We start from the raw sequence: 27,815 nt of genomic DNA on the forward strand, positions 1-27,815 counted from the left end.
CCTGACCTTGCTCTCTCACTACTTTCTCATTTTTTTTTCTTTGCTTTGTTTTGGTTCCCATTTTTGTTTTATAATTAGTCTAAATATTATTCCTATTAAGAGAAGACAAAAATTGTGAAATTCCACAACTTGTTCAACCATTCCCCAACTGATGAGTATCTTCTTAATTTCCAAGTCTTTGCCAGTACAAAAAAAGAACTTATATGAACATTTTTGTACATACAGACACTTCTTTGATTTCCTTGGGTAACAGACCTAGAAGTGATATTTCTGGGTTAAAGAATATGCACAATTTTACACCTCTTTGGGAAGAGTTTCATATTGTTCTCCAAAATAACTGAATCAGTTCACAACTCCACCAACAATTTATTAGTCTATTTTCCTTCATCTCCTCCAGCTTTGTCATTTCTGATAGGTACAGGGTGGTACCTCAAAATTGTTTTAGTTTGCATTTCTCTAATGAATAGTGATTTAGAGCATTTTTATATGACTATATATAGCTTTGATTTCTTTTTCTGGAAAGTGCCTACTCATATTCTTTAATCACTTATCAGTTGAGGAGTGGCTCTTATTTTTATAAATTTGACCCAGTTCCCTATGTATTCGAGAAATTAAGCCTTCATCAAAGAAATTTGCCCTTAGAATTTTTGATATTACTTATTTGTGGTGTTGATGTTCTTTGTGCTTGAATAGGACCAAAATGACATCATTATGTTGGGGTCAAGGTAGAATGGACCCAAGCTTGGGACACTCACATATCAGGCAGAAATGGTCCATATGGGTATTTGGAGTGGTGAAGTCTCTAAAGTTGTGCATCCCACATTTTTTTTGAACTACTGAAGTCTGCTTTGCTCATAGAACCAGTGCCTTCTTGAGAGCTTGTCATGCTGGGTAGTCCTGTGCCAGTACCTCACATATCTCACAATTGATTCCAAAGAGAGACCTTGAGAGTCTCCTTGTATCACTTCTTCCAAATTCCCTGAGAGCACTTGCCTTATGTGAGTTCCCTGTAAAATAGTTTTTTTTAAGCCAAACATACATTTAACATTCAAATAATGTGGCCAGCCCATAGAAGTTGTGATATCTGCTGCAGAGTTTAAATGCCTGGCAGTTCAGCTTGAGGAAGGATCCAGTACCTTATCTTGCCAGGTGATCTTCAGAATCTAACCAAGAGAATTCAGATGGAAGCAATTCAGTTTCCTGGCATGGCACTGGTAGACTGTCCAGGTTTCACAAGCATAGAATTATGAGGTCAGCACAATGGCTCTGTAGACCTTCAGTTTGGTAGGCTGCCTAATACTCCTTCTCTCCCACACTTTCCCAGCTGTGTAAACAATGACCTAGCTCTGGCAATGCATGCATCATCATCATCTTCTGTGTGTACAACCCAGGAAAGTGTACTGCTAAGGTAAGTGAACCTATCCGCAGTATTCAAAATTTCTCCATTTTCTGTAACTGATGGTTCCACATATGGCTGTCATGGTATTGGCTATAGAGAACCTCTGTTTTCTTGGTGGTGACTGTCAGGCCAAAATTAGCACAAGTAGCAGAGAATCAATTTATACATTATTGTATCTCAGCCTCAAAGGCTGTATTGAATGCATAATCATTTGAAAAAATAATCATGCACCAACTCTCCCTTTATTTTAGTCTTGATTTATTAAGCTTTTCAAGTTAAATAATTTACCATCAGTATAATAGCTCACCTTGATGCTATTTTCATCTTCATTAAGGGCATCCAACAATATAGCTGAAAACATCGTGCTAAAAAGCGTGAGAGCAAGCATACAGCTCTGCTTCACTCCATCAGTGACTGGGAATGCATCAACAGCATCATCTATTATCCAGAACCCACACAAACATACCTTCATGTAACAGACATGTGATACTTATTCACTTCTCCAGCAACCAAATTTTGCCATGATCTTACAAGTAAAATGGTATGGATGACATTTTTTGACTCATTCATAAACTAGACTTAGGTGAGGCAGAGTTACATGAAGTCACTGGCCTCACTCTCTCTTCCAGGGTCACTGGTGCCCAGCGCACATGCACATGGAGCCAAAGTTTAGAATTGACTGCCAGGTGGATACCAAAGATGAAAAGCACTCCTGAAAAAGGCTCAGCAGCCCTGACACCAGAGTACTAGACTTCCATGACACCTGAACATCTTTAGAAAAATGTAGGTTTCTGATTATCTCTTTTAATTAGGTCTACTTTTGTTTTGCTGTGTCTGAGATCATGACTGCTACTCCTGTCTTTTTTGTGCTTCAGCTGAAGCACAATAGAGTCCATTATAGCCCTTTAACTGTGTGTATCTTTCTGTTTCAGTTGGGTTTCTTAAAAACAACATATAGTTGAATTCTATTATTGTTGGTTTCTAATCCATTCTGCTATCTGCTTCCATTTTATAGGCGAGCTCATCTCATTCACATTCTGTTATGATAACTAACTGTGTATTTCCCTCCATCCCATCTTGTTTATCCTTCTCTTTCTTTCTGACCCTTACCTCTCTTAAACCACATTCCCCTTCATCAATCACACCCTTCATATCTTTCATCTCCTTTCTTTCCATTTTCCCCATTGGAAAAGATAGATTTTTTTTTTTTGGTGAGGCAATTGGGGTTAAGTGACTTGCCCAGGGACACACAGCTAGTATGATTCTATTTCCTAGGGGTCCATTCATAGGGTACCTATTTACCGAGATGTTTTCTGGAACACCCTATTACATCCTCTCCCCAAACACCAAGGTTCTCTGTTTTTGGAATAAAAACATCAATGTATTCATATATCTTGTATTGCAACCCCCTCCGCAACTCTGCCTTCCATCTTCACAGCTGTGGACAGGGTAGATAACTGAGCAATAGTTACTTCCTCCATTCTATATCTATAAAACTTTCAGTTCCTATTCCCCTTATCTCAACAATTGTCATCAATTGAGACAAAACCTTTTTTTCCTCCTTGCTTGCACTGAATATAACTTGTATAACTCCAGATTAGTCTCTTTATTCCTTATCTTCCTCTTCTCTTTCTGTCTACTGTGCATTTTGGAACAATTACATTATAATTAACAAGTTTTCCTTCTCCCTAAATATCTTCCTTTCCCACATTCCATCTTCTTGAACTTATAGAAAACTAGTTTTTTTCTCAAAAAGACGTATCATTCCTGGTGACCTTCTCCAGTATTGGATACTCTTTCTATCGTTCTCCTTTCTGTCATGGACAGGGAAGAGAGTATATATTCTTTGATCTCTTTGACCAATTCCTAAGCCTCTCTCTCCTTTCTGCCATCACTTTGCAATCACTTTTCTTTTGATGTTTAATCTATCCATCAACATTAATCAATTATATCCTTACTGCTGTAGTCTTTTGGCTTCCAAAGTCACTCTTATCACTTTCTCCTTCAGGATTTCAATATATACTGTGATGTCCCTTCAAACACACTGATCTCTCACTTTGTCACAGAATCTCAGAATCATTGTAACTTTAACTTTGGCATCATCTTTGGCTCTTCCCTTTTAAAATTGACGGGTCATTGACACCACTTGCGGTCCTTTCACAATAGAAATAATTGAATTTGGCAACTAGTTAGCAAGGATTAATTTAAAAATGAAAGTAACAGGCAGGGAGCTAGGTGGCATAGGAAGATCCAAATACAAACCCTACTCCCAGATACTTACTATTTACTATATTTAGCCAAGCTGTTATCATTGTGGCCTCCTTAACTGCCCTATTGTACTCACATCCCATGTGAGCTCATCCATAGCCTAACCTACCTTAAATTGAATAGTATATATGATGGCTCAGAAAGAGAATTTTCAGAAAGGCAATACAATTATCCCTTCTACATCATAGGGGTTAGGGGCGTGGTACCCCTGTGATCTGGAAAATACACAGAAAAAATTTTGGCCCTCCTTTCAATCCAGAGAAGTCTGATTTCTTTTTTTTTTTTTTTTGGTCTTTTATGAAGTGTTTAGAGTACCTTATGGCAAAATTTGGGTGTATTTGTGATATTAAAATATAAAATATGTCAATTTATACAGTACAATAGATATATTTTATGCATTTCTGGGTTTCTAAACTTTTCTTTCACCTGCTGGCCTTCACATGTCATCTGTGGCTTCCACAGAACTCCCCCAAAATTCCCATTTAATTTCTTATGCTGGCCAACAATATATCAAAGCCACAGTAGGGAAAGTCATGATGTGGAAAGGGATAGCTGTATTTGCTCACCGTGAACCCTTCTTCACAACATCCCTTGTTTCTATGTTCAGGCATTCAAATGAGTGGCCCATGTGTAGGAAGAGAGATGCACAACTCAATGATATAGGCACTTACTACTTAATTGACCATTCCTCAAAAAAAAAAAACAGATAGAAATATTTACTCAAGAGACATGCTATGGGCCTTATTCCCAGGTCCTTGTTGCCCAAATTTCATGAGGTTCCTGTGTTGCTGTATTGTCACTCTCAATACTTGCTATTGAGAAATTATGAATTGAGAAAATTATGACTATTTCTTCAAGAATATGCCAGATTTGTTCTTATTGTAGGCGTGCCTTAAACACCTTGGCTATGGTTGCCCTAGGGAGATCTGCTGATGATCAAAAAGCCTTTTATCAGCTGCATTCAATCACTGCTGGCCAGTAGAAACCTCTTGTGGCAGTCTCATCCCTGGCATCTTACCTATGCTTCTTTTTATCTCCACATCCTCCAACCCTGATAACTGTCACTATGCTAACACTTCAGAGATAAAATATAAATTCCTTTTTCAAGGGGAAGCTTACATTTCAATATAGCTTAGTACAGTGGGCACTCAAAAATTCTTAAGTTTTCCAAACTTGAGGGACATGATTAATTGTTTTGTTATAAAGCTCAAAAGTGTGTGTGATTTTAGTGGTTCAAGAAATACCACAAAAAGCACACTGGAGCTTAGGCGAAAATGTGTCTGTGTGGGCTCACAGCATATAGTTATTTATATGTGTTATCAAACAGAAAGGATTTAAAGCTATTTCCCATTCTAGTCTATGAACATTTGGTGATACAGACCTACCTCATGTGCCATATCACGTTTTATTATCAACCATACACATCTAAGCAGTTTTCTTTCAAATCACAAAATAAATCAAATAGGAATGGGTACATTTTATTCTCCTTGGAAAACAATTTGAGCTACCTGGGGAGGTTACAAACTAAAGTTATACCTTGTGCTTTGGACTTACTGGAAATATATAAATGGTCAGTGCATTTTTCACTTTATTTTCTGGTTTTGAAGCAGAAAATAGTACTGATTACAAGTGTTAATTAGAAGTGGTGCAGAAATGCACACACATACACACACACACACACACACACACACACACACACACACACACAAAACTTCCTCATAAGCCTTTTTCCAAGATGTCTAGCAGCCATCAGGAAAATGTTGAACCATGATGATATATTAAATATTAAAATCAGTTTAAGGTTTAATCCAAATTTATAGCACAGCTTTGCTTAATTTACTGCATATTGCACAATTTCCCTTACTGATAACTTCCAGTGTGCTACATAAATAATAAGTCAGCTTTCACATTCTTCTATTGTTTTCATATGGCTTTGTATTAAACCTACACTTTCTGGCATTTAATTTTGCTACAATTTTTTTTCCCTTCTCCTTTCTAGTTCAATCCAGTGAAGCTCACCTTTTAATTCTGTTATGACTTGATAGGTTTAAGCTACAAGGCTGCAGGCAGCTCCAAATATTACGGAGCAAGTCAGGGACACCTTATTGGTGGCAAGGGCTAAGTACTAAGTGGCAGGATGTTCAGAGGAGCCTAGAAACTAAAGACATTATAAAAGCCCCAAATCTTCCAAGTCCTCCTAGTCAATGCAGGATTTTTGCCTCTGAAGACTAGCGTCTCATTATACTGTTTTGTTTCATAATTTCTACATGGCAGCTATAGCTAACATTTGGTTTAAAATATTTTATTGATCCTTGTTATTACTTGCACCACACTGTCTTCTCAATAACTCCCAATCCCACCAATAGAATCAGATAACCACAGGATTTCAAAGTTGAAGGGGATTTGGCCATTGTTTAGACCAATCCATACCACTAAAAGAACACCCTCTACACACAAGTGTTCATCCCAGCTTTGCTTGAAGACATCCAATGAGCAGGAACTCACATGATACCAAAGCAACCTCTTTCACATTCGTATTGTTAGCATGGTAAAGAAATCTACATTCTCCTCTTTGCAACAGCCACTCATGTGCCCAGTTCTGCCCTCTCTGACCAAAATAGAAGATATGCAACTTTTTTTTCCAGTTTACAAGCCCTCAAGTAGATAAAGGTAGCAGTCATGTTCTCCATAAATCTTCTCCTTTTCAGACTAAACATCTCTGTTTCCTTTAATGTTCATATGTTTCCATGTTCTCACTTTTCCACCCCTTGCCCTGATCCACTTTACTTCACATCAACATTCCCAGTTGCCGAAGTCTGTTTCCCAAGGGGCATTTTGTACCTAATTTGTATGTGTCTTATATGTAACTACAACTATAAATATAAATCTCTCTCTCTCTCTCTGTCTCTCTCTCTCTCTGTCTGTCTGTCTGTCTGTCTCTCTCTCTCTCTCTCTCTCTCTATATATATATATATAAATATATATATACATATATAAATATATATATACTTTATATATGTATATACACATATATATGTATGTAACTATATGTGAACATAGAAATGTATAATGAAATATAACCATATTATACAGGTATATATTATCACATGTATATATTATATATTCATATATGTAGAAATAGGCCCAATGATTGGATTTGTGTTGTTAATACAAGTGTGGATCATTGGTGAGTCCTCCTTCATGGGATGTCTTTGAGCAAACCCTGGATGACCACTTGCTTATAGAGGGTATTCTTTTAGGAGTATGAACTATTCTAAACAACTGCTAAAGTACCCTCCAATTTTGAAATCCTATGGCTATGTGATTCTATATTATTACGCATTTATGTATATGTGGCAAAATGGATAGAACACTGGACTTGGAGTCAGAAAACTTGAGTTGAAATACAGTCTTAGATACTACCTATATGGCCCTGGGCAAGTTACTTAGCCTCTTTTTACCTGATCTATAAAATTAGAATAATAAAAAACATACACCTCCCAGGGTTGTTGTAGGATTAGGATGAAACAGTATTTATTAACCTTAAATATTTATAAACTTTATTTATCATTATCATCTCCCCCATTGGATGGTAAGTTCCTGGAGGGCAGGGACTGTTTTACTTCTGTCTTTGTATTCCCATCACAGTGAAAAGGATTATTCATTGATGAATTGCTTGACCATGATCTCAAGGTGCTTCATGACCTGGCTTACCAATCTTTGGATATTCTCCAAATTATCAAAATAGACTAGAATAACTGAAAGGGACTTTAAAAGCATTGAGTTCAATATGTAGTGACTATGTGAGCTGGTTGTGACCCTCAAGGAGGGTCCAATAGGTGAATATATATTCATCATCATTTCTATCTCACTCAGCTCCTGGCACAGTACTGGCCACAAGTAGGCACTTAATTGATAATTGACTTGCATTGTGCCATATAGACTTTGGGAGGCAAGCTGCCTGTCAATACTCCTTGGTTCTTCCATTTGAAAAACTCTATTTTACTGGATTAGTACAGGCAAAGAAGAAAAGATATTCATAGACTAATATATCTAGAGCTTGGGACCATCTGCTCCAACCCCCTCATTCTACAAGATTAGGAATTTGATGTCCAATGAGATTAAATGAATTTCTCCAGGTCATTCAAATTTAAGGTACAGAGCCAAGAATCTAAGTCCTTTAACTCTAAACTCAGGACTTTTTCCAAAGGACCATCAGTTCTACCTATTGGTGACTCAAATTTTCTACCACCTCTTTATTTCTCAACTAAGGCAATTATCAGTATGACTACAATTACTGCTGACAGGGAGAACTAATGACATTGTTCATCTCTGTGATACTCTTTTACAATAAAAAATTTACATTGCTATAGTTTTGTAAGGTTTACAAATCACTTTTCACACCACAACCTTTTAAGTAGGTACAAAAACATAATTTTCCATAAAGAGCACTGTGTCTGGAGTTAGGAATACCTGAGTTCAAATCTAACTTTAAATACTCACTAACTGTGTGACCCTGAACAAATTATTTAACTTCTGTCTCCCTCAGTTTCTTCAACTGTAAAATGGCAACAATAATAACACCTAAATCACAAAGTTGTTCTGAGAATCAAGTAAGATATAATTTGCAAAGAACTTGGCAAATAATCTGGCTGATAGCAGGCACTTAATAAGTACTTGTTTCTTTCCTTACATATGGGGAAACGATGGTTCATAAAGTCTAATTTACTCACCCATGTTCACGTAACTAGGAAATGTGGGAGTTGAGATAAAAAAATAAAATATTATTATTCTGAGTCCACTTCAGTATGGTCTCTTTTGAATTATATCATTTTCCCATCTACATCAGGCATCAGATCATAGAATTTAGATCTGGGAGGTATCTTAGAGATTGTCTAGTTCAAATCCCTCATTTTACAGATAAAAATTCAGGGAAGTGGATCTGTTCACACAACAAAGCAAGCGACAGAATCATGATGAAAGCTCATGAGTTCCATTACTCCAAATTCAGGGCCCCTCCACTATACTGACCTTGAATTGCTTTATCCAAGGAAACAATAAACAAAAGAAAGCTGAAATTTATTTTCTCTTCCCCTTGGTTATTATATTGATGCCTAGTGAAAAGGACACAGGATTAAGAGTCATTTTAAGGCTTTCAGTGTCAGTTTGGCCATTCTTTCTTTGTGTGATCTTCACCTTGAAAAAGTCATGGAACTTCTGGGCTATAATTAAAACATTTATAAATTGAAGGAGATGGACTAGATGGTCTCTAGGGTCTGTAAAATCCTATGATCTAATGGGTCTGTACAGAAGAGAGCTAATAAAAGAGTTAACTATAATCCTAAAAAATCATCATCTTTTTAATGGAAAAAAATATCTTTGGCAACTTGCTTTTCTCTAGGGGTCACTAGGAAAAAAATACCTTAAAGCAAACAGATCCAAATTTGAGTAATTATCCAAGCAGCTATGGGGGATCCTCTGGCACATACATCTCATGCTTTGAAAGGAGGCCGAGAAGGAATCAATAATATTTTTTCCCTTGAAACCTGCTTATCTCTTCACACTTTAATAATCTTTTCTTATTGTTTCCAGTTTTGTCTAATTTTTTAACTCAGTTGGTTAGAATATGGTGCTAATGAGATAGAGTTTTGAGGTTCAATCCTTGGACAGACCAGTTAGTTTCCAACAGAGAGAAATTTATTCCCAGCCCCATATGTGGGTCTGTATCACTAACTTATGCCAGCCATTTTGGAAAATCTATGTCACTGGCAACTAGGAAAGCAGACCATTGCATTGTTCTTTCCTCTAAATAGGTTGTAAGCCTTATTAATTCAAATCAACAAGCATTCCTACTCCATGCAAAACACTGTGCTAAATGATAAGAACATCACTTCCCCCTACATACACGCATACACACACACATGCACACACACACACACACACACACACACACACACATACACACACACACAGAGGAAGAAACAGTCATGCTCTTAAAGGATTGACATTTTATTAGGGGGAATCCAACAGGTGCACAGAAAAAATAAATGCAAAATATATACAAATAAAACACAAAGTAATTTCTGAGGAAGAGTAACTGAGGAGATCCAGAAAGGCTTCCTGTAAGAGATCGCATTTGAGCTAAGCCTTGAAAAGCACTTAGGATTGCAAATAGTAGAGATGAGGAGAGAGTATGACGGACTTCCTGGAATGAGGGATAACCTGGGCAAAGGATAGAGATGGAGGTGGTGTTATGTGCAGACATATAATGTCTGTCAATGTAGGTCAATTTGTTCAGAGCACAGTCTATATGAAGGAGAATAATTGAAAATCCATATAGAAAGAAAGCTTGAAGATGATCACTGGGGCTTTAAATACCAAATGGAGAATATTTTCTTTCACCTTAGAGGCAATAAGTAGGTGAGGCTTCTTGCCATGGGGAGTAATATGGCCACATTTATACTTTGGAAACAGCAATTACAGGAACAATATTTCATTTAATCTTCTTACATCCCCTGGGCCCAGTTCAATCATATTTATGTAGCAGGTGGTTAACACATTTGTTAAAGTTGAAGGTGAATTCTCGTGACTTCAGTACTGAGATTACTTTCTACTGTTTGTATATCCTGTTTATACATTGTTGTTTCCATGTTTGCTCCTATATTATAGCACATGATCTTCAAAGGCAAGGACTATTTTTGCTTTTCTCTATTTCCAGTGCTTACAATGCCTGATACATAGTAAATATTAAAAAGTAGCTGACTGATTACCATTTTAATCCACCCTTAGGGTAAGTGGAAAAGATTCTAACCATCCCAAATACAAGTTCTCCTCAAAGGAGTTAGTAGCCTCATCTCTACAGATGAAGGATAGTGCATTATTTTCTATTTCCTTACTTTGGAAGACCTTCCCAAGGACCCTATCTCCACATGAACAGAAGCACAGATTACTTAATTCAGGTATGAAAGATGATGATATGGCCCTTTTCCAAACATGGCAACCATCTTTGACGTGTCAGAAAAAAAAAGTTTTCATTAAAAATATGTTAAATACCTATAGTATCTAAGGTGATAGTCTCTAGTGATGGTGAAAATGAAAAAAAAAATTCTGTCCTCAATAGTCCTAAATTCCTCTAAGATATACAAGATGTGAATACATACATGTATTTATGAAAATTGGAAGAGGAGGAAAAATCACTAACTACTAAAAGTATCAGAAGAAATTTCCTATGAGACATGAAATATAAGCTGAGCTTAAAGTAAACTAGGGGTTCTAAGAACTAAGGTGAGGACTGTATAATAGGCATGAAGACAGCCAGGGTAAAGGAACAGGAGTGGTAAATGGAAGGCTGAGCTCAGATACAACAAGGTGGTACCAGGGGAATCGAGTTCTGGGCCTGAAGTCAGGAAGACCTGAGTTCAAATCGGGCCTCAAACATTTAATAGCTGTGAGACCTTGGACAAGTCATTTAACTTCTGCCTGCCTCAAGTTCCTCAATGTGAAATGAGGATAATAAGAGCACACACCTCTCAAGATTAACAATAATTTAAGTTTCTGATATCTCAAGTATTCCAATGTTAGCCACTTCCAGAAATGTATATCTTATTCTTCATCTTAAGTTTATCACCTGTCTGGCAGGAATTTGGTAGTGTTTCACCTTTACTCTTCTGGAATTGTTGATTATCATTATATTAGTTAGAATTCTAACGTATGTCAAAGTTGTTTGCCATTTTAGAACATTGTTGCCAGTGTAGAAGTTGTTTTTTCAACTGGCGCAGTAGATATAGTGCTCAGCCTATAGTCAGGAAAACCTTAGTTCAAATCGAATCTCAGATACTTCCTAGATGTGTGACCCCAGATAAGTCAATTAACCTCTGTGTGCCTTAGTTTCTTCAAGTGTAAAATGAAGATAATAATAACACCTACCTCACAGAGCTGTCATGATAATAAATAATATCTGTGAAGCCTTTGGTATAGTGCCTGGCACATAATAGGCACTATTTAAATGTTTGTTCCCTTCTCGTCCCCCACTCCCAGTTTTGCTGAGTTCACTTTGTACCCAGTTCATAGAGTTCTTAGCAGTTCTATCTGAATTATCTATTTTGTCACTTCTTATGGCACAATAATATATATTACAATCACAAATCGTAGTTTGTTAAGCCATTCCTCCAATAAGTGGGCATCCCCTTAATTTCTAGTTTGGATATATTACAAAATATTTGGTACACATGAGTCCTTTTGGGGGGAGCATTGGGTATTAAAAGACCAAAAACCACATCAACACATAATTGTGGGCATTGGGAAGGTAATTTCAAGGTGTCATAATACTGTAAATTTAGAGCTGGAAGAAAATTTACACATCATCTAATTCAGTGTCTTCTTTATAGAGCCAAAGAAACTTGGACCCAGAGAGGTTTTGTAATTTGGTGAAAGTTATAATACTTCTGGGGAAGACAGTAGTATTTTCAATTTTTTGTATTTTCTACATTGGGTGAGATAGTCCATGCCATAGAGTACTTGTGGAATAGCCTTCTCAGGCAAACCAGATTAACCCAAATGTAGTAAGTACTTTAGTAGGATAATATACTCTATAATTATTGGCAGCTTATTTACCCAAAGCATTCTTCCCTCTCATTACTGATATCATTCAAGAAACAAGCCTTTATTAAATACCTAAATGGTTCAAACTAAGTTTATTAAAAAATATTTTCTATAGTAATCTGGAGATGGGAAATGTACTATTTTCTTTCAAGACCATGTCCAGATTGGAGTGGTGGTTTGGCAGCTCCCAAGATGGCTTCCCAACTTTCTCATCTACTGTGAATAGCATTTATAAGCTCTGGGGTATGATACTTGCACTAACTCTCATATGAACTGAAGTATTTAGTTGCATGAAGCAAGGGTCATTAAGAGATTGAGGGTATATTTTTAATCATATCAGTTTGAGAGTCCCTCTCATGTGTTTCCCCAATATCAATCTACAAGCATCATTTAATATCTCTTTAATGTCATCAATAGAATTGCTTAGTGCTGCAACATCAATTTTTAAAAAAAATTCACTTAGAAGATATAACAAAATATCCTCCCAAATTGGGGCATACTATGCTCTATACTACCTTGGTCACTGGGGAGAGTAGTCTGAAACTTAAAGTGATTGCTACAAAATAATCCCCTCACAAAATTCACTTCTAAATATAGCATAGCATGGGAAGAAAATATGATCTTGTTTTCCATTTCCAACTCACTTCCTGGGATAGATCCCAAGGGCTATTTCTTGTAGTGCTTGGCTGCCAGAAAAAAAAAATGGCACGGAATCTAGCTTTTAGACCTTTGGTGCTTTTTGAAGCTCAAAAGTCACAGCCTAATACTTTTCATTTCTAATACTCTTTCACGTGAGGCAGAAAATAATAGACACATAGCACAGAAGAAAACCCAGCAGGGCAATGTGATCATAGCTCCAAGTTGTGCTGAATGGAAAGATTAAACTGCTGGGGTCATCCCCATGCAGAGACTCATAATAGATACTACCTACTCACTCAAATGGAACCAGGAAGAAAAAAGAAGTACCTATTATGTTTTAGGTACTATGCAAAGCACTGGTATGACAAAGACAAGTATTAAAACAGTCCCTGTCCTCAAGATGCTTACATATGCATCAAATGTCATATACAGAATCACAGCATCTCAAGGTTGGATGCAACTTCAGAAACCACCATGTCCATTTCTCTATATCTACAATAAGTGGTCATGTAGCCTAATGGTGATGGAAAATGCTTTAGCTCCCAAGGCAGCCTATAGCACTTTAATTGTTAGGGTTATCTTTATATACAATCAGAATCTGCTTCTCTTCAACTTTCATTCATTAATGTTTCTGGTAGTGCCCTCTGTTGTTGTTGTTCAGTCATTTTCAGTCATGTCCAACTCTTCATGACCCCTTTATAGAGGTTTTCTTGGCAAAGATATTGGAGTGGTTTGCTATTTCCTTTTCCAGCTCATTTTACAGATAAGGAGACTGAGGCAAACACAGTTAAGTGACTTGCCCAGGGTCACATAGCTAGTAAGTGTCAACTGTCTGAGGCTGGATTTAAACTCAGGAAGTTGAATCTTTCTAATGTTAGGCCCTGGCTCTATACATCTAGTATCCCCATTCCCCTTCCCCCCAAAAAGCATAGCTCACTCATGTTATTTTAACATTATAGACACAGCTATCTTTATATAGTCCTTTTTCTTCCCCATTCTTTTACAAATACACCATAGCTATCTTTATTAGGGGCCTTCCTCATTCCTCAGTTGTCCAGCAATGTACACAATACTTTATAATGATTAATATAGCCCTATACCATGTCAACTTCTCCCCAAAATCTTTACCAAATATATAGAGTATACTCAAGGCCACCCCATAAATATAATTATTTCCAGAAACATCAATATTCCCACAAATATCATTATAATCTTTTTAAAAAGCTGATACAATTCACTTATCCTTTTTATTTTGCATAACTAACAGTCCCAGTCCTGGACTGTTATATTAAAAGTGATATGCAACTTCATCTTCACTGTCTCCAAGCTTGTGTCAGGCCATTGTACCTAGAAAGATAACTCATGATGAGAGTTCAGGTGTAGTTCATGATACCTCATGGGAGTTAACCTCAGGGGTTCCAAGTTATTAGTCAGTGCACCAGATTCCACATGGATTTAAAATAAACCAGAGTGAGGAGTCTCTGTTGATGGCCCAGGGAGAAACATTTTTCTCTTGCCCTCCGTATAATGACTGGTTTGGTGATGTGACATAAAGAGGAAAGTAAATCATCCCAAGAGACTAAGCGTGAAGTGATTCACACTTCAGAAACACATGTCAGGGATGAGACTTGGGAGGTAGCACATGTTGACACTGATTCATGCACATGCCATTGCCAAAAGCATAACTGAAAGGTCTGGGTTATATAGAATGTGGGGATAGAATGTCAGAGATAAAAAATATGTATGGCACAGAACTATTCCCAATAATAAACACAATATAGAGTGAGCACCACCTGGGATCAGTCCCACACCCAATATACTAGCTCCAACCTACTTTCCCTTTGTTAGATGATTGGAGAGAATGAGCTCTATAGCACCAGGAAGCTACACAACTATCCATGGTACATGGTGTGGGAGAGCTCTACAGCTAAGGAGTTAATAGAAGGTACATGAATAAGTAGAGTGGGAGTCTTAGAGGTGATATGATCATGATTTTTTTTTTTAGTTTGTGATTCATTAACATCTGATAGCTAACATGATCTTTGTTTTATTCTTTACCCCCTTTATTCCCCAAACCATATATCCTATCCAAAGAAGAGACTAACCCATTCAATGCTCACTATTCAATGTTACAAAGCACTTTCTTTTTTCTTTTCTTTCTTTCTTTCTTTCTTTCTTTCTTTCTTTCTTTCTTTCTTTCTTTCTTTCTTTCTTTCTTTCTTTCTTTCTTTCTTCCTTCCTTCCTTCCTTCCTTTCTTTCTTTCTTTCTTTCTTTCTTTCTTTCTTTCTTCCTTCCTTCCTTCCTTCCTTCCTTCCTTCCTTCCTTCCTTCCTTCCTTCCTTCCTTCCTTCCTTCCTTCCTTCCTTCTTCCTTTTTCTTTCTTTCTTTCTTTCTTTCTTTCTTTCTTCTTTCTTTCTTTCTTCCTTTCTTCCTTTCTTTCTTTTTTAAGCAATTGGGGTTAAGTGACTTGCCCCAGGTCACACAGCTGGTAAGTGTCAACTGTTTGGTCTGAGGCCTGACTTGAGCTCAAGTCCTCCTGACTTCAGGGCCGGTGCTCTATCTACTGTGCCACCTAGCTGCCCCTACAATGCACTTTCTGACAACAAAACAAAACAAATAAAACCTACCTTGCCAATTTTATAATTCTTGGTCCACTGAAGACTCAAATAGAACTCATTCCACAATTTTGTAATGCTAAAATAATATGATATGTACGGAGCTCATTTTATCCCTCATTAAGGAATCTATTCTTGGAAATTGTTCTCATTATTGTTTGTCCTTCATTCTTGAAGAGGAACAATGACATCATGAGGCTGTTGTGTTGAATTGTGTGTGAACTGGATTCAAGCAAAACAGAGCTGTGCATTATCATAATCATCATCATCATTATCATCATAACTAGAATCTATATGGTGTTTTAAAGTTTGTAAAAAGCTTTTACAAATATGACCTCATTTCATCTTCCCAACAATCCTAAGAGGTGTGTATTATTATTATTATGCCCATAAGAGATATCTTGAGGGAGACATTTGATCAGTAACTAGAATGTATTCAATTCCTTAATGAAATACTGTACATTCTGTTACTCAATGCTTATTTCTTTATGAGCTTGTTTTCTTCAGAATGCAAGGAAAAAAAATTGAGATGTCACTCTTTGTTGAACCAAAGGGTAGGAAGAGTTAAGGGGGAAGAGGGGAGCAATGATGGTGATGCTAGAAAAATTGAAACTAACATCAATAAAACATTTAAAATACACAGAAGAGAGAAGAAGGAATTTCAGAAATAAATATGCTAGAGGGACAGTCTTGGAAGTAAATTGTTCTACTTAACAAAAATAAACTAAACATAACAGAGATTTGTGGTTTCATATACAATATCCTTTTGCTATTCTTTGTATATGGAAATAAGGCTTGCTGATATCTTTCAGGTTCTTAATTTAAAAACAAAAAATAAAAATAAATTAATAAATGAAAAATAAGGGAAAATTTTGACAACACTTGGAGGAGAGTAGGAAGATTTTTTTTTTTAATATAGCAGACTTAATGTATATTCTCTGTACTAGAAGCAGTGAACATGCACCAAGTGGCAAGTGGCCTACCTCAGGGGAATTTGCCTTCCCTGGGGTTTGATGAAGGTAATATATGCTGCCATCTGAGGCAGTTACCTGAAGAGGTGGCCGGGTCAGATTTATTTAATAACCTGCTGTGGTCTCTAGTATACCTTGATCATTCATCCCATTATGATCATAGAATCATAGAGAGAGAAAGTAACTGAGCTCATCTAGTCCAATCCCATCATATTGTGGATGAGGAAATTGACCCCAAGGGAAATTGCCTTACCTAATGTCACATTGGTAGTAAAGGGCAAAGCCACGTGTCAAACTTAGGTCATCTGACTTCAAATCCAGCACTCCGTCAGCTGTACCTTGCTTTTCATTTTCTATGTTGTGCTCATAAATGCATCACACAAGAGTCAAAACCTCTAGGTAGACTCCTGTATGAGTTTCCATTTAGGCAATTTGAATCTATGGACTTTATTATTGTGGTTCTGTTAAATGTCAGAGAATTTTTTAGGACCATTAACATTGGACACCTAAATTATTAAATGAAAACTTCATTCAAAAAAGATATTCCCAAAGAATCCGCCCCATATGTCTTTATCTCTGATCTTCTTTCAGTATGCTCTCATTATCCAATACAATGTAGCTATGTCATAGCAATGGCCTTTTAAAATGCTGAAATGCACCACTTACCAGGTTTCATACTTAACATATTTTGCCAAAGTGTGAAAAACATGAAGTTTAGGCTCTTGGAATGGTTTGCTTTCATTTTTGTAAATAAACTCTAAAACACACATCTGCTTCAGTACTCCCTGCCTCTGGGGCCCTTCCTTCTTTCTGGTTGAAGAGGGTAGGAGTAGATATTTAGGAGATCCCAAGTACTCCTTTTGAGGTACTTACTATATTCACCTCATCATTTTTAACCAGCTGCTCTTCTGGATTTAATGTTCTTCAAAAATACATCATTCTACAAGATGACATCAACTGTAACTCACACCTCCTCATATAATTTCCTTCCCAGGCTATTGGACTTCATCATGACTCCCTCCCATGTTCTTTTTAGCTCATTTTTATGTGTTGTCTTCCTCCCATTTGATTGTAGGCTCCTTTAGAGCTGGAACTATCACACAAAGACTGTATATGTATGTATATATATATATATATATATATGTATATACATATATATATACATATATATATGTATACACACACATACCCACGTGCGCACACACACACACACACATACACACACACACACACATATATATATATACACACACACACACACACATAAATACATACACACATACACAGGGACTATCATATATATGTATTTATACATATATATTTCCCATATGTGAATACATATATTTATGTGTATATGTAGAGTGTCCCCAGTATTTATCATGGTGCCTGGAACACTGTAGGTCCTTAATAAATGTTTATTGATTTTTATTCTGACTGTCTTATTGTATCATATAACAAAAAAAAACAATGAATAGAAGACAGTGACCAATCATTTCTTAATGATTACTTCATTTTACTTCCTGGGAGGTGATATTGCTTCTGGCTTACAAATTAAGAGGACTCTTCATCTGGATGTCCATAACACTCTAGGGGAGAAAAACAATATAAAGGATCTCAGTAGAATATAAACTGCTCAGGAACAGGGGTTATTTTGTGTTTGTTTGGGGGTTTTGTGTATCCCTAATTGGGCTTGCACACAATAAGTAGTTAATAAATATTAATTGAATTTAACTTAATTTAATTGATGCCTTCTCAATCATTCAAGAGGCTAACAATTGCTCAGCAGGCTAGCAACTGTGAGTCAGTACATGTAGCAAGAGAGATATCCCAAGAAAACAGTCACCCATAACTTGACTAATTCTTCAGATTGCTCCCATGTGTGCTTTGTCCATGTTGAGAATCAACATGCTTTTGCAGTATGCAATAAACTGTGCACATAGACACCTGACATGGCTGGAAGTTAACTTTTTTGTACAGCACAGCTCCTCTTATAAGAATGATATGCTTGTGGTTTTCTGCATGCAAAGTCAGTTTTTATTTCAAGAATCCCATTCCTGACACCAATTTGTCTTGATTTTTTGGCTTTTTGATGAGGCAGTTGGTGTTACATGACTTGCCCAGGGCCACACAGCTAGTAAGCGTCAAGTGTCTGAGGCTGGATTTGAACTCAGGTCCTCCTGACTCCAAGGCCAGAGCTCTATCCACTGCACTACTAGCTGCCCTGATTTTTTTAAACTATTGTTTAGGCTTATAATGTGAAAAGAGCTCAGTGAACTCATCTTTGTATTCGAAAAGTGTTTACTAGCAACTTGAAAAGATTATATCTCTATCACTCTTCCCATAGCAGCTATTCCAAACTAACCTTTTTCTTCTCAAGCCACCTATACTACCACTTTCCCCTTCCCTCTTAGCAGAAAACTTTGCCTCATAATTCACCAAAAAAAGATGAAGCCATCCATTGTGAATGCCCTCTCCTCCTCAATTACTCATTTCAAATTACATTAGCATCATCATGGATCTTCTTCATTGCTACATTCTCAAGAGGAGACTAGAGATTATCTAGTTCAACATTTTCATTTTAGAATGAGGAAATCAAGGCTTAGGTTAAGTTACTTGTTCAGGTCACTGAGCTACTGAGTATGAGATATTCAAATTCAGATATTCTGACACCAAGTCACATGTTTTTTTTTTTTTTATGATACTTTGCTATTTCCTCTTCCTATTCTTCTCTTTCCAAACACACATGCTTTTTTGATTTGTGGAGGTCTTTGGTTTCATGTAGAATATGTATTTAAAGGTCTAGACTTGTGAAAATCTGCTGAAATAATAAAACAGCTAAATTTTATGGGTGCTTTTGGGACCCAGTGTGGGGGAAATAAGGTTAATGATCAGTAAAAATAAAACAAAATATGTGCTATACCTCTGGTGATAGAAACGCATTGCATTAATGATGTTCTTTCCTACTTTTTTACCTGCTATCCCACTCACACCTGGAATAGTCTTTCCCTTTATTTCTACTGGTGGAAATCTTGTCTTCTTTCAAGGCTAAGATAGTACCTCCCACAAGAAGTCATTTATGGTCCTCCTAGCTATAATTTTTCCCTACCACTGTTTGAAACTCTCTCTATCACATCTAGCCATTTAGAGTCTCTTAGTTTCTGGATTTGCCTTATGTTCCCTAACAGATTGGAAGCTCATCCAAAATTCCACTTCTTCATCGTCTCCAGAGAACTAAGCTCCGTGTATTGTACATATTAAGTGCTTAAGAAATGCTTATTGAATTAAATCCTTGTTGATTTATGGTAGAATTTTTTCTTGATATTTTCTTGCAGACAGCTTAGTCATATATAACAATCTTCACAGATTAGAAATTTCCCCCTTAATGTCCTAATTTGAGAAATATTAGGACATATAATTGACCCCTAATGAACTTGTAGTAGACTAAATTTAGCATTGTTGATGGTCACATACATACATTCACACAAGCTTAGCCCAACCATGGATCAATTAAATTTGGCATGCATTTATTAAGTAGCTACCCTAAGCACGACCTCTCCATGAGGGCTATTTGGATGTCTTATTTTGGCAGGTATGATCCTGGGTGCATACCAATATCTGCTGCAGAATATTAAAAAATAGAGAAATTTGGGGAAAAATAATAAAATCCTTCAAAGCATGATGATACTTGTTAACTTAAATGAAAGTGTACAGTACAATTTTTTTTTTATTTTGAAAATCTAGTTTAGGATTAAAAACTGAAAGAAGCCTCTTCTAGTTCATGTAAACTCTAATATTTGTATAACATGGATACTTTCTTCTAAAAGAATTAAAATCTGATAGATATTGCAAGAAATGAATGTCTCTCACACACACACAAATTAAATTGGTGATGTCTTAGGACAGGAATTATTTGGTTACTCATTTTGGAGCCAGCCATTTCTAAATCAATAGTCTGGTTTGAATCAATTAAGTAACTCTCATAGTATCATAAATTTCGAGAAGAAACAGAATCAGGTAATTTAGTTTAATCTATTCATTTTATAATTAAAGAAACTAAAACTCAGAAGGGTTGTGACTTCTTTTGGGGGTCAAAGACACTGGAGTGGTTTGCCATTTCTTTTCTAGCTCATCTTACAGATGGGGAAATTGAGGCAAACAGGGTTAAGAGACTTTTCCAGGGTCATACAGCTAGTAAGTATTGAAGGCAGAATTTAAACTCAGGTCTTCCTGGCTCCAGGCCTGATTCTCTATCTGTTTCACCACCTAGTGGCCCAAGTAGCTAGCACAGAATAACAAAAGCAATGTTAATAAAAAATAAAATAAAATAAATCAATCCAGAAATGAACTCAGGTCTGCTTTTGCTAAATCGACTATATGTATTCCATTGTATCATCTTGACTCCTTAAAGCAATAGATAAAATTAATACTAATTTAGAAGAAAGGATAATGATGGAAAGAAAACCTTTAATACAAATGACAGAAGTTCCCAACAAATCTATTTTAAAAGCCTACTGATTCTGAAAAAAAAATATAAATGGAGAAAAGTAATGGCATTAACATATGTTATTGCCACTTCCTAAAAAAGGTTTAAACAATGTAAATCAGTAGATAACTACAAAGAAGCCAAGAAACCAGAAGCTGCATCATCCAGTAATTCCTGGAATTACTGAGATATAGTAGTGAAAGTCAATCTTAACATAGAATATTGATTAATTTTAATCATTATGGAAGAGGAGGACTAGGATATGGATAGGAATGTGGGCTAGATCTCTGATTTTAGTAACAAAGAGAGGTTCTGCATGAAAAAACTTTCTACAAAGGCCAGTTGACACTTTCTCTGAAACTTATTGATTAAAAGAATTTCCTGGAATCCTGAAAGCTTTAGTAACTAGGTCAAAGTCACCTATTCATTGTTAGGGGAAAACAAACGTGTGGAACATTGTACAGGAGTCTCATTGAAAGTATATTATTCCTACAGCACATACAGTTGAAACTGGAATGAGGGAAACACACAGATGGGAAATAGACAAAATTTTCTGGAATGTCTACAATGCTACATAAATTCTTTTCCCCTTACCTTCCCCTCTTATATATAACTGTTAACTGTTTATACATCTTGAATACGAAACCACTATAAGAAGAATTCAATAGAGCTTTTTTTTATTATATTTCTTTAAGCAATATTGTGGGGTTTTATTTTCTCACCTATAACTCATTTTTATTTGATTTGATTGTTTAATACACTACTTTTTGAGGTATGAGAATTAGGTGTTTTCATCTTCTCAATTTGCTTCTATTTTTTTTCCAAATTAGGATTTTTTTCCTCTCTCTTCCTCGGTAACACATAGTACTTTGCTTGAGTTATTTTAGGCAACCTCAGGTACTTTAAAACAAAGTACTCATTCCCTCAGGATCTCTTCCCCTCACCCTCAAGCTATGCACCCACCCCTCCTATTTGTTACCCCTTTCCTTAGTTTTAGAGGTCTGCTTAATTTGTCAGCTCCTTTTTCTTTCTTCCATTTATCTATTTATTTAATACTTACCCTCTTTTTTTTCTCTCAGTTAAAAAATCAAGTGAGACCCCTTGCCTTTCCTCTTCAACTTGTTTTATTAGGTTTTTTTGTGAATGGTATTTTATTTTTTCCAATTACAGATGGTTTTAAAAATTCATTTTTGTAAGATTTTGAGTACAAATTTTTTACCTTCTCTTTATTCCTCCTTCTGCAAGACAGCAAGCAGTCTGATATATATTACACATTTGCAATCATGGAAACAATTCCACATTAGTTATGCTGTAAAAGAAGAAAAAGAACAAAAGGGAAAAGCCAGAAAACAAAACAAAACCAAAAAAAGTGAAAATACGATGCTTCAATATGCACTCAAACTCCATAGTGCTTTCTCTGGATGTCGATAGCATCTTCTCATCGTTAGTCTTTTGGAATTTTCTTGGATCATTGTATCACAGAGAACTCATAGTTGATCATCATACAGTGTTACCATTACCGTGTACAATGTTCTAGTTCTGCTTATTTCACTCAGCATTAGTTCATGTAAGCTTGTCCAGGTTTTTTTAAATCAGCTTGCTCATCATTTCTTATAGCACAGTAGAATGTCATTACATTCATATACCACAACTTGTTCAGCCATTCCCCAATTGATGAGTTTTCCCTCAATTTCCTATTCTTTGAATGTTGTGGATACATCCACTTAACTTGGTAGTGTACTTTCCAGGGATGTACACATTGATAAGGAGGTACACACTGCCAGAGCTAACTCAGTGTTTGGCAGGCTCAAAAGGAAAAGGTGGGAAGGAAGTATTAGTCTGACTACCAAACTGAAGGGCTAAGAGCCATTGTGCTGACCTCATTTATGTGTGTTGGTGAAATCTGGACAGTATACAGTGCCATGCCAGGAAACTAAATCGCTTCCCTTTGAATTATCCTAAGAAGATTCTGAAGATCACCTGGCAGCATAAGATACCAGACACAGGTCCTTTCTCCAATTAAACTGCTAAGCATTCAAACTCTACTTTTGAGCGCACAATTACAATGCTCTGGTCATGTTGTTCTAATGCAAAACGTATGCTTGCCAAAAAGACTATTTTATGGAGAACTGACACAGGGCAAGCATTCACGTGGTAGTCAGAAGAAGTGATACAAGGACACTATCAAGATCTCTCTTAAGAACTTTGGAACTGATTGTGACATGGGAGACATTAGCACAGAACTACTCAGCATGGCCTGACCACATCAGAAGAGGTGCTGTGCTGTATGCTTAAAGCACAATTGAAGTAGCTCAAAAGAAACACAAGATGCATAAATTTAGAGAATCCACCCCAAATGTTCACATGGACTATTTGTGCCTGACCTTTAGTAGAACATTCCAAGCTCATCTTGGTCTGATCAGCCACAGTTGGACACACTGTTACTTGACTGTAGCATAGTGCTGTTATTTTGATCCTCTTCGAGAATGAAGGAAAACAACCAACTGATCCTTTGCCACCACAAAAAGAGCTACTATAAATACTTTTGTGCATATAAGTCCTTTTCCCTTTTTTACGATCTCTTTGGGGTACAGATCTAGTAATGTTATTGCTGGATCAAAGGATATACATAGTTTGATTGGCCTTTGGGCATAGCTCTGAATTATTCTCCAGAATGGTTGGATCAGTTTGTACTCCACTAACAATGCATTACTGTCCTAATTTTCCCACACCTCCAAAATTTAGCATTTTCCTCTTCCATCATACTAACCTATTTGATGGATGTCTGGTGGTACCTCAGAGGTTTTTTTAATTTGCATTTCTCTAATCAACAGTGATTTAGAGCACATTTCATGACTATAGATAGATTTAATTTCTTCATCTGAAAACTGCCTGTTCATACCCTTTGACCATTTATTAATTGGGGAATAGCTTATATTCTTATACATTTCACTCAGTTCCTTATAAATTTGAGAGAATGAGGCCTTTATCAGAGACATTGTCTATAAACATTGTTTCCCAGCTTTCTGCTTTCCATCCAATATTGGTTGTGCTAAATTTCTTTGTGCAAAAACTATTTAATTTAATGTAATCAAAGTTTACCCATTTTGCATTTCATAACTTCTCTACCTCTTGTTTGGTCACAAATTCTTCCCTTCTTCACAGATCTGATAGGTAGAATATTCCTTGCTTTTCTAATTTTCTTAAGGCATCACACTTTATGCCTAAATCATGTACCCACTATAATCTTATCTTGGTATATGGTATGAGTGTTGGTCTATCCCTAATTTCTGCCATAGTATTTTCAAGTTTTCTCAGAAGTTTTTCTCAAATGTGAGTTCCTGTCCTAAAAGTTGGAGTCTTTAGATTTATCAAACAGTAGATTACTGTAGTAATTTACTACTGTGTCTTTTGTACCTAACCTATTCCACTGTTCCACCACCCTATTTCTTAGTTGGTACCAAATAGTTTTGATGATTGATACTTTATAATATAGTTTTAGATCTGATACAGCTAAGACCACTTTTCCTTTGCATTTTTTCATTAATTCCCTTGATATTCTTGACCTTTTGTTTTTTCAGATTAATTTATCATTTTTCTAGCTCTATAAATATTTTTTGGTAGTTTGATTGGTATGACACTAAATAAGTAAATTAATTTAGGTAGACTCACCATTTTATTATATTAGTTTGGTCTACCCATGGGTAAATGATATTTTTCCAATTGTTTAGATCTTGACTTTGTGTGAAAAGCGTCATGTAATTGCGTTTATACAGTTCTTATGTTTGTCTTGGCAGGTAGACTTTCAAATATATTATATTGTCTACAGTTATTTTAAAGGGAATTTATCTTTCTATCTCTTGATGTCAAGATTTGTTGTAATATACAGAAATACTGATGGTTAATATGGGTTTATTTTATGTCCTACAAATTTGCTAAACTTGTTAAGTAATTCAAGAAGTTTTTTAGTTGATTTTCTAGTATTCTCTAAATACAACTTCATATTATCTGCAAAGAGTGATGGTTTTGCCTCCTCATTGTCTATTCTAATTCCTTCATTTTTTTCTTCTCTTATTGCTAAGTCTAACATTTCTAGTACAATATTGAATAGTAGTGATGACAATGGACATCTCTGTTTCACCCCTGGTTTTATTGAGAAGGGTTATGACTTTTTCACATTACAGATAATGTTTGTTGATGGTTTTAAATAGATAGTGCTTATCATTTTAAGGGACACTCCCTTTATGCAATACGCTCTAGTATTTTTAATATGGATAGGCTCTGTATTTTGTCAAAAATATTTTTGTAAAATTTTGTGGTCAATTTTTTGTCAAAAAATCTTCAGCATCTATTCAGATAATTGTATGATTTTTCTTCGTTTTGTTATTGATATGGTCAATTATGCTAATAGCTTTCCTACTATTGAACCAGTCCTTCATTCCTGTTATAAATCCCACCTGGGCATAGCATATTATCCTCATGATAAATAAATGTAATCTTTTTGCTAATATTTCATTAAAATGTTTGCATTAATATTCATTAATTAAATTGGTCTATGATTGGTTTTCTCTGATTTTCCTCTTCCTGGTTTAGATATCAGCACCATATTTGAGTCATAAAAGGAATTTTTAGAACTCCTTCTTTGTCTATCTTTCCAAATAGTTTATATGGTATTGGAATTAATTGTTCTTTAAATGATTGGTACAATTTACTTATAAATCTATCTAGCCCTCGAGATTGTTTCCTTAGGGAGTTTACTGATGGCTTATTCAATTACTTTTTTTAAATGGGGTTATTTAAGCATTTTATTTCTTTTTGTTGTTGTTGTTGTTGATCTGAGCAATTTATATTTTGGCAAATATTCATCCATTTCACTTAGATTGTCAGATTTATTGGCATACAGCTGGGCAAAATAGTTCTTAATTATTGCTTGAATTCCCTTTTCATTGGTGGTGAATTCACTGGTATTTTGGTTTTCTTCTTCATTATTTTAAATCAAATTAATTAAAGGTTTATTTTTTTTTCATAAAATCAGGTCTTAGTTTTTTCATTAGTACAATAGTTTTCTTGCTTTCAGTTTTATTAATCTCTTCTTTAAGTTTCAGAACTTCAAATTTTGTATTTAGTTGGGTATTTTGATTTGTTCTTTTTTCTAGCTTTTTTAGTTGTGTGCACATTTCATTGATCTCTTCCTTCTCTATTTTATCCATGTAAGCATTTACAGATATTAAATTTCCCCTAAAAACTGCTTTGGCTACATCCCTTAAGCTTTGGTATGTTGTGTCATTATTGTCATTCTCTTCGATGAAGTTTTTGATTGTTTCTATGATTGGTTGTTTGACCCACTTATTTTTTAGGATTACATTATTTTGCCTCCAATTAATTTTAAGTCATTTTCCCATGGCTCTTTATATCATGTAATTTTGATTGCATCATAATCTGAAAAAAAATGCAGTTGATGTTTCTGCCTTTCTGCATCACATTATGAGGTTTTTAATGCTCTAACACATGGTAAATTTTTGACACGTGCCACTGAGAAAAAGGTACATTACTTTCTATCCCCATTCACTTTTCTCCAGAAGTCTATCATGTTTAACTTTTCTAAAATTCTATTCACTTCTTTAACTTCTTTCTCTTTAATTTTATGGTGAGATTTATCCAGTTCTGAGAGGGGGAGGTTGAGGTCCCCCATGACTATATTTTTCCTCTCTATTTCTTCCTGTACCTCACTTAACTTCTCCTCTAAGAATATGTATGCTGTTCCACTTGGTACATGTGTATTTAGTATTGATATTACTTCCTTGTCTATGATAAATTTGAGCAAAATGTAGTTACCTTCCTTCTCTCTTTTATTTAGATCTATTTTTGGTTTGTGTTTTGTCTAGATCAGTTTTGCTACCCCTGCTTGCTTTTTTTTTAAACTTCAGCTGAAGCATAAGATATTCTGTTTCAGCCTTTTGTCTTTACACTATGTGTATCACTCTGCTTCAAATGTGTTTCTTGTAAACAACATTTTGTAGGATTCTGGTTTTGAATCCACTGTGCTATATACTTATTTTTATGGTAGAGTTCATCCCATTCACATTGGCAGTTATGATTACTGTGTATTTCCTACCACTGTTTTTTCCCCCTGTTTGTACTTTCTCTCTCTCCTTTAATCTTGTATCTCCTCACCAGTGCTTTACTTTTGATCACTGCATTCCTCAATATTCCCTTCTTTCTATCAGCCCCCCACTCTTCTTTTCCCCTTCCCATCATACTTCCCTATAGAGTAAGATATATTTCTGTACCCAACTGAGTGTGTATGTTATTCTCTCTTCAAGCCAAATCCAATGAGAGTAAGGTTCAAACAATGTTCACTCTCTCCATTCTTTCCCTCTACTGTAATAGGCATTTCATGCCTCTTCATATGATATAATTTACCTCATTCTGCCTCCCTCATTCCTCTTCTCCCAGTGTAATATTTTTTTCATGCCTTAATTTTTTATCATCACATCAAAGTCAACTTAAACCCATACACTTTGTCTAAGTATACACCTTCTAACTGCCCTCATAGAGATACAGTTCTTAAGAGTTACAAATATCAGCTTCCTATGTAAGGATGTAAACAGTTTAACTTTATTGAATATCATGGTTTCTTTTTCTTCCCTCTTTACATTTTATGCTTCTCTTGAATTTTATATTTAAAGATCAAATTTTCTGTGCAGCTCTGTTCTTTTCATCAGAAAATTTTGAAAGTCCTCTTTTTCATTGAATGTCTATCTTTTCCCCTGAAACATTATGCTCAGTTTTGCTGGGTGGTTGATTCTTGGTTGTAATCCAATCTCCTTTGCCTTCTA

This window comes from Phascolarctos cinereus, unplaced genomic scaffold, assembly GCF_003287225.1.
Source record: "Phascolarctos cinereus isolate Bilbo 61053 unplaced genomic scaffold, phaCin_HiC Scaffold_2;HRSCAF=192, whole genome shotgun sequence".
Lineage (NCBI taxonomy): Eukaryota > Metazoa > Chordata > Mammalia > Diprotodontia > Phascolarctidae > Phascolarctos > Phascolarctos cinereus.